Raw genomic sequence first — 6,808 nt, 5'->3', positions numbered from 1 at the left:
TATCTTCCGGTCAAAGACCATATGGCAGGAAAGACTGTTCCAGTCCAACTGAAATCTGCAGGTGAGACGACCCTGCACTGCCCTGAACACAATGAGCCGGGTCTTACGATCAGTGAGACCCGGTTTGTGCAGCAGAGCGGAGAGAGTGAGCTAAGCCCACTCTCCCCGCAGACAATCAGGGAGGAAGCCCTGGGGGGCCAGATCGGCCGCCCACATGATTGCTGGCTCCGTGACAGAGCCAGCGGGAGCAGGGGAGAGCGGGGGCTGATCGGGCCCCAGAAGCTGATCAGCCTCCTCTGGGGGTCTCCTCATGAGTAGCTGCAGCACAGAGCCGCACCGTGGCTACTCACAATTTTAAAAACCCAGGTTTGCGGAGCGCTCGCTCCGCAAACCCAGTTTTAGGGGAGAGGTACTTAGGTGGGTTAACGGCCTGGGAACCACCGGGCTCGCCTGCGAGCCCGGTGGCTTCCACGATCAGGCTCCCCTAGCCCGATTTTGCTTGATCATGGGGATAGCTCCAATGTCTTGAGTACTTGGCCAGAAAGGAAGCTAAGAGCTCCTGGAAGCTGATGGAGTCTCCTATATACCTGGTTGCACTGTTTTCTTCTGCTTGTTCTGGGGCACAGGACTGAGTGAATGAGATTTCTTAAAAGAACTGAGATCTTTGTAGCCAGCTCAGACTTGACATCAATGAATAGATTCTATGACTACCAGGTTTTGGGTTTTTTAAAATCTAATTTGTTGAAAGCAGGATAAAGTTCACTCAGTTAAGTGAACGGAGGGCTTTTGTTTGTGGCTTTTTTGGTATATACCTGTAGAGAAAAATGTAGAGCAGAAATGTTTTGATCAGGGAGGAAAGAATGCTTCTAAATTCACCGCAGCTTCATTACCCTGGAATAAGATAACAAGTTGTTCTAGTAAGAACTAATAAGCCTACTTTCTTTTCACTGTCTCTACATCTGGACTGAATTTGGTACAAATTGAGGTCCACAAGTTAGATCTCTTGTGCCTCAAATGTTCATGTGTCTGCCATCTTGGATCAGGGTGGATGTTATCTTTAAAAACGGCACCATTGAGGTGTCCCTGTGTGTCACTCACTACAGTTGCTCGAAATTTGTTTCAAATCGATTAGATAGTCCTCAAGTGCACTTGTGCCTCAGAAGTTTATGCATCCACCATCTTGGATCGAGGTGGGTGACATCATCACAAACTACATCATTGGGTCCATTCAGCTGTAGCAAATTTGGTTCAAATTGGTTGGACTATGCGCAAGTTAGTGCACTTGCGCCTCAAAGGTTTACGTGTCAAACCTCTTTAATTGGGGTGAATGACATCATCACAATCTTCGCCATTGAGATGTTCCTATGCGTCCCTACAACTGTACCTGATTTGGTTCATATTGGTCCAGGCGTTGTGAAGTTGGTGGGGGAGGGAGGGCACATGGATGGACACACACAGAGACACATGGACACATACACAGAATGCCAGGTGATCTCATAAGCCTACTGGGAAGTAGGCTAAATATTGATGCTTCAGTGTAAATATAAAGACAAAAAGGCAGATATTTCCTTCAATTTATTAATTTATTTTAAGTCATGTTTCTGATATCTAGATATAGAATATTATTTAATAATGAAGAACATGGAGGATAATTACTTGGAAGGTTTGACGCTCAGTATATATTATGGAAGGAAATACTTGCTTTTTAAGGTATGTTGCATGCTTATAGGAAGAAGAGGAATCACAATGACAGAGACTAAGAATTCTATTCAGTAAGAGGATGAGAGATGGAAAGAGTTTCAAAATTTCAACCTTTGTGATTCGTCCAACTGAAAGAGCTATTCTCTACAACATACCAAAAAAAGAAGTGCCCTTGGGGTGCTTCTGTTTGTATTATAGGACATTCCATTCACAGTTCAGCCTAGATGGAATTTCGCAGCTTCTCCTTTTTGTCTCATGGTTACCTGTAATAGTACAAATAGAAAGAGCCTTAGGGCACTATATACAATGCATTTATAAAGGCAAGCAATCCTTTAGGGCATAAGGAAAATGTAAAAAAAGGGGGAATTTATTTTTATTTTTGCCATGGTAAATAAGAACAAGGTAGCTGGCAATTTATATTTGTGGAGCTGAGAGATTGTCATTTTTCTAACAAGTTTAGACTTTGTATTATCTTTTCATTCCAACAGCCAAATGATTGGTCACAGCTTGAGAGATGTAGGCTATTCCCTGGGATGTTTGCCTGTTCCTGTACACAAAGACTATTTTTTTGTGTGAGCAATTTACATTTTCTTTAATAAGAAACCAAAACCTTCAAAATAAGGGGATGAGAAACTCCATATAAGATTCATTGGTTGTGCACTGCACCTCTGAGACAGGCGTCAGAAAATTAGATTTAATAACTACTTAACATTCCTTTCAATCAAAACTAGTACAAACTTTGAAGAGAAACTCTTAGTGTTTTCATCCTTTGCAGCTATTTTTTAAACTATAAACACAAGGCAGCTTTGTCTAGTGATAAGAATTTTTTATACTATGAAAACCGCGGATAACCTTGATAATTCTGATATGATGCAATAAAGGTTATTTGATACAGAAGCAGAGATATGGTGCCAACAGTTGTTAACACAGTGCCATTATTTTTAACCACAGATGTAGTAGAAGGTGCCTTTTCTACTATTGTATATGAAACTATGAATAATGACATTTTCTTATATTGGAGTGCCCTTCCAAAAACAAAGTGAGTGTTTTATGCTTCTAATAACTATAGGAGAGTGCTTTATAATCTGCGTAAGTGTCTTTTTATGGGACTCTGTGAAACTTGTTTCTGGCTTATTTTCAATCCTTTACTGCTGTTTTATAGGCTGATTTTTATCAAGGTTATCAGTGTTGAACTTGCTTGCTAGATTTTGCAGTCCTGTGCTACATAAGTGATCTTGGAAATGGTAGATGCTCTGGACAGTATGACCAGCAATGAAATATAACCAGCAAGGCTACTGCTGCATCTGCGATTGCTCTTAGTCTGCCCTGAGGCTGGTTCCATTGATACTCCTTTCATGGAATGTGTTGTGTGCGTATTTGGAGCATGTGGAGTGACATTTTCAATGACCAGCCTTTCCCTGTGATACAGGGACGTGCCAGGAGGCCTTTGGTTTCTCCATGGAGGACATCAGGACATGCACACTTTTGGCATGTCTCATATTCTCATGGGCTGGTCAGGCGTCATCCAAATCAGCCCATAGGCAATGTTTACAACTTTCATCTATAGCTGGTTAGGCTAGGCCACATGGTCACATACTACACTGGCAACACACTGTGTTGCCAGGGTAGGACAGGCATTGCTAGTGTGGTGCATAACCATGGTATCAGGGGTATAGCTATAATTGAGCAGGTGGGTTCAAAGAACCTGGGGCCCCCATCTCCTGAGGGGCTTACAGCTCCACCCCTCCCTATTTTCTTCATTATCACCCTCACTCCGAAGGCCTGCCTGGGAGAGGGCTGAACACGCCCCCCCCTTCCCTAGCTATGTCCCTGCATGGTATATAACTATGGCCTGATTTACACACATTGTAAAACTCTGTAAAATTCTACTTGTTTTAATAAGCAACAATAGAATTCTTAGATGGTTGGAGGACAGTGCCATTTGGGACTGCAGGTGGGCAATCACATTTAAATATCCCCTGCTGTAAAAAGATTCTTACATATAAATAAGTACATCATAGAGAAATGTTCAGTTGATTATTCTCCTTGATGTGCTAGTTCAGTATTTCTCAACGTTTTTGGACTCATGGACTGGTACATCCTTTGTGCACAGTTTCCAGGACCAGCAGTTAGTAAAGTGGTCATGCCTTCCGCCCCCCACCCCCCAAAACAATTTCAAATGGGGGGGCACCACTGCTGGGCTCATTTCTAGGCAAGCAGCCCTCGCTGCTGGGATAACACTCAATTAGCTTCCTCAAAATGAACATTATCCCAGCAGTGAGGGCTCCATGCCTGGAAATGAGCTTGGGAGAGCTCCCAGCAGAGGTAGCCCCCACCGGCTCAGAATCGTTTGGTAGGGGGATTAATTCCTCATGGACCAGCATGGTCTGGCACTCAAGACCTCACGGACCAGCACAGGTCCACGGAATGGTGGTTGAGAAACACTGTGCTAGTTTATTGAAGTTTACATAGTCTACACAGCTAGTTTACACAGAAGCTGCCTTAAAAAAACCCAAAACAGAACTGTATTCTAAAAGGTTTCTCCTCCTGAAGTGGTATATAGTCCAGAATACAACCAGATTAGCATACTGCAGTATTTATTCTGTGGCATCTGTAGACAAGACCTATGTCTTACAGAATGAGGTGACAGAATAAACTCCACAGCTGGTGAGCTTTGTGGTTATATATTTTTTAAAGCTTCCTATGTTAAAAACTCTCTTAGAAGACAAGCACAGTGGGCAAATAACTGGGATAGAACCTTTAGCCCTTCTGTCTTAGTTTTCTACATAGAGGGTGTTTCGCGGGTGGAGAAGCATTAAAAGATGGAATCCCCTTCTTAAAAGGTGAGATCTCTCTCTCTCTCTCTCTCGCTAAATTTATATGCCATCTTTTATTAAAACAATACCAAGGCAGTTCACATAAAAATGAAAACAAGACTATAAAAATCACACCATTCAAATACTAAACTAAAATAGAAAAACACAGAACTGACTAAAAAGACTTAAAATACAAACATAAGATAACCATAAAAAATACAAAGAAGAAGCAGTAGAGAAAATCATATAAATACCTGGGTAAAAAGCCAAGATTTCACACACTTTCAAAAAAACTGTGATGGAGACTGAGGACCAAATAGCTCCCGGGAGAGCATTCCAGAGTCTGGGGGCAGCAACAGAGAAGTCCTTGTCCCACTTGCACTACAGCCGAGCCTCCCTCATTGTTGGCACCCAGAGCAAAGCCCCCTCAGATGACCTCATCAAGTGGGAAGCAACCCTTGGGAGCAGGTGGTCCCTCAGGTATCCCAGGCCCAAACCATTAAGGGCTTTAAAGGTCAAAAACAGCACTTTGAATTGGACCCGGAAACAAACTGGCAGCCAGTACAGCTCTTTCAAAATGGGTATGATGTGATCCTAGCAGGCAGCTCCAGATAAAATTCTAGCTGATGCATTTTGCACTAGTTACAGTTTCTGAAAATTCTTCAAGGGCAGCCCCACGTAGAGCGCATTACAGTAATCTGGTTGTGCCATGACTAAGGCATGGGTAATTGTGGCCAGAACTGCCTTCTCGAGAAAAGGACGCAGTTGGCACACTAGTCAAAGCTATGAAAAGCACCCCAGGCCACTGCCTCCACCTGAGCTTCCAAAAGCAGAGCCAGGTCCACCAATACCTGCAAGCTGTGTACTTGTTCTTTCAAGGGGAGTGCAACCCCATCCAGAACTGGTAGAATCTCTTCATCCCAATTGGCTCTCCTACTGACCAACATTACCTTCGTCTTGTCTGGATTCAGTCCCAGTCTATTAGCTGAGATCCAACCCGTCACGGCCTCCAGCCCCTGATTCAGGACATCCACTACCTCCCTAGGATCAGGTGACAAAGAGAGATAGAGCTGAGAGTCATCAGCATATTGCTGACAACTCAGTCCAAGTCCCCGGATGACCTCTACCAGCAGTTTCATGTAGATGTTAAACAGCATGGGGGACAAAACCGAACCCTGCGGGACCCCACAGGCCAATGGCCACAGAGCTGAGCAATAGTCCCCCAGAACCACCTTCTGGACCCTCCCACAAAGAAAGGAGCCACTCCAAAGCAGTACCTCAGGTTCCCATATGCGAGAGGCAGTCCAGAAGGGTACCATGGTGGAAGGTATCGAATGCCGCTGAGAGGTCCAAGCAGTACCAACAGGGACACACTCCCCCTGTCTAGTTCCCGGCATAGGTCATCCACTAGAGCGGCCAAGGCAGTTTCAGTCCCATATCCAGGGTAGAAGCCAGGTTGAAAAGGCTCTAGATAATCCGTATCATCCAAGACCCTTTGCAGCTGCACCACATGCTCTATCACCTTGCCCAAAAAGGGAAGGTTAGAAACAGGTCTATAGTTGTCTGGGTTGGAGGGATCAAGGGAAGGCATTTTTAATAATGGTCTTACCACCGCCTCCTTGAGGCATGATAGCATCCTGCCCTCCCTTAATGAAGCATTAATAATCTATTCTGCCCAACCTCCATTCTACCACATCATTCTAATGTTTCTGTGTGTGCATAGATGTATCCTGGTAGAAAATGTACATGAAATCTTAAATATCATGGGAAACAACATGCACATGCTTTCCCATTTATTCTCTCACTGCTGCCACATGGCCAAAGATCATATGAATAGGTCTTTGTTCAATCTTCTTAAATCTTTGGGCCCGTTCAGGTGATACTTTTAAACACACTATTAGTATATCAGTGATGTTTAAATATGCTCTTGGGAAATGGATTCAGATGAACTGACTAATGAGGGTAGAGTGAGTGATTTCTTTCTAGCACGTGTTTAGAATCCTACCTTCTTTTCAGATGCAGGCCTACTCCCGCATCTGTATTGGTTTTGTCCCAGACTTCCATTGTTGCATTTCCTGTTTCAAACACAGCACCTTCCCATAAATTTAAGAATGTAAAATGATAGAGTCATGCTTAGTCATGCTGTTGAGATGCAATACTTTTCCAAGGTAGAACTGAGAGCTTTGGCTCCTTTGTCTTCTCCGGAAATCTGCTTATCTGCCTGCTAGCCCAAAGTACACAAATTAAATGGGCTTGTTTGGAGATCGCAGGATGCACAACAGGTATATATA

At 43.6% G+C, this 6,808-nt stretch overlaps 1 long non-coding RNA gene across 1 annotated transcript; it reads right to left on the bottom strand.

Moving 5' to 3' along the window:
- Window positions 1-1,735: 1,735 nt before the first annotated feature.
- LOC128326297 (uncharacterized) lies at window positions 1,736-6,573 on the bottom strand. The gene is made up of 3 exons (XR_008307938.1): window positions 6,523-6,573; window positions 5,468-5,558; window positions 1,736-1,964 (listed from the first exon to the last, which is right to left on the bottom strand). It is a non-coding gene; the product is annotated as an uncharacterized LOC128326297 (long non-coding RNA).
- Between the last annotated feature and the right edge of the window lie 235 nt (window positions 6,574-6,808).

Source organism: Hemicordylus capensis, chromosome 5, assembly GCF_027244095.1.
Source record: "Hemicordylus capensis ecotype Gifberg chromosome 5, rHemCap1.1.pri, whole genome shotgun sequence".
Lineage (NCBI taxonomy): Eukaryota > Metazoa > Chordata > Lepidosauria > Squamata > Cordylidae > Hemicordylus > Hemicordylus capensis.
This window is presented reverse-complemented; position numbering and strand designations above follow the sequence as displayed.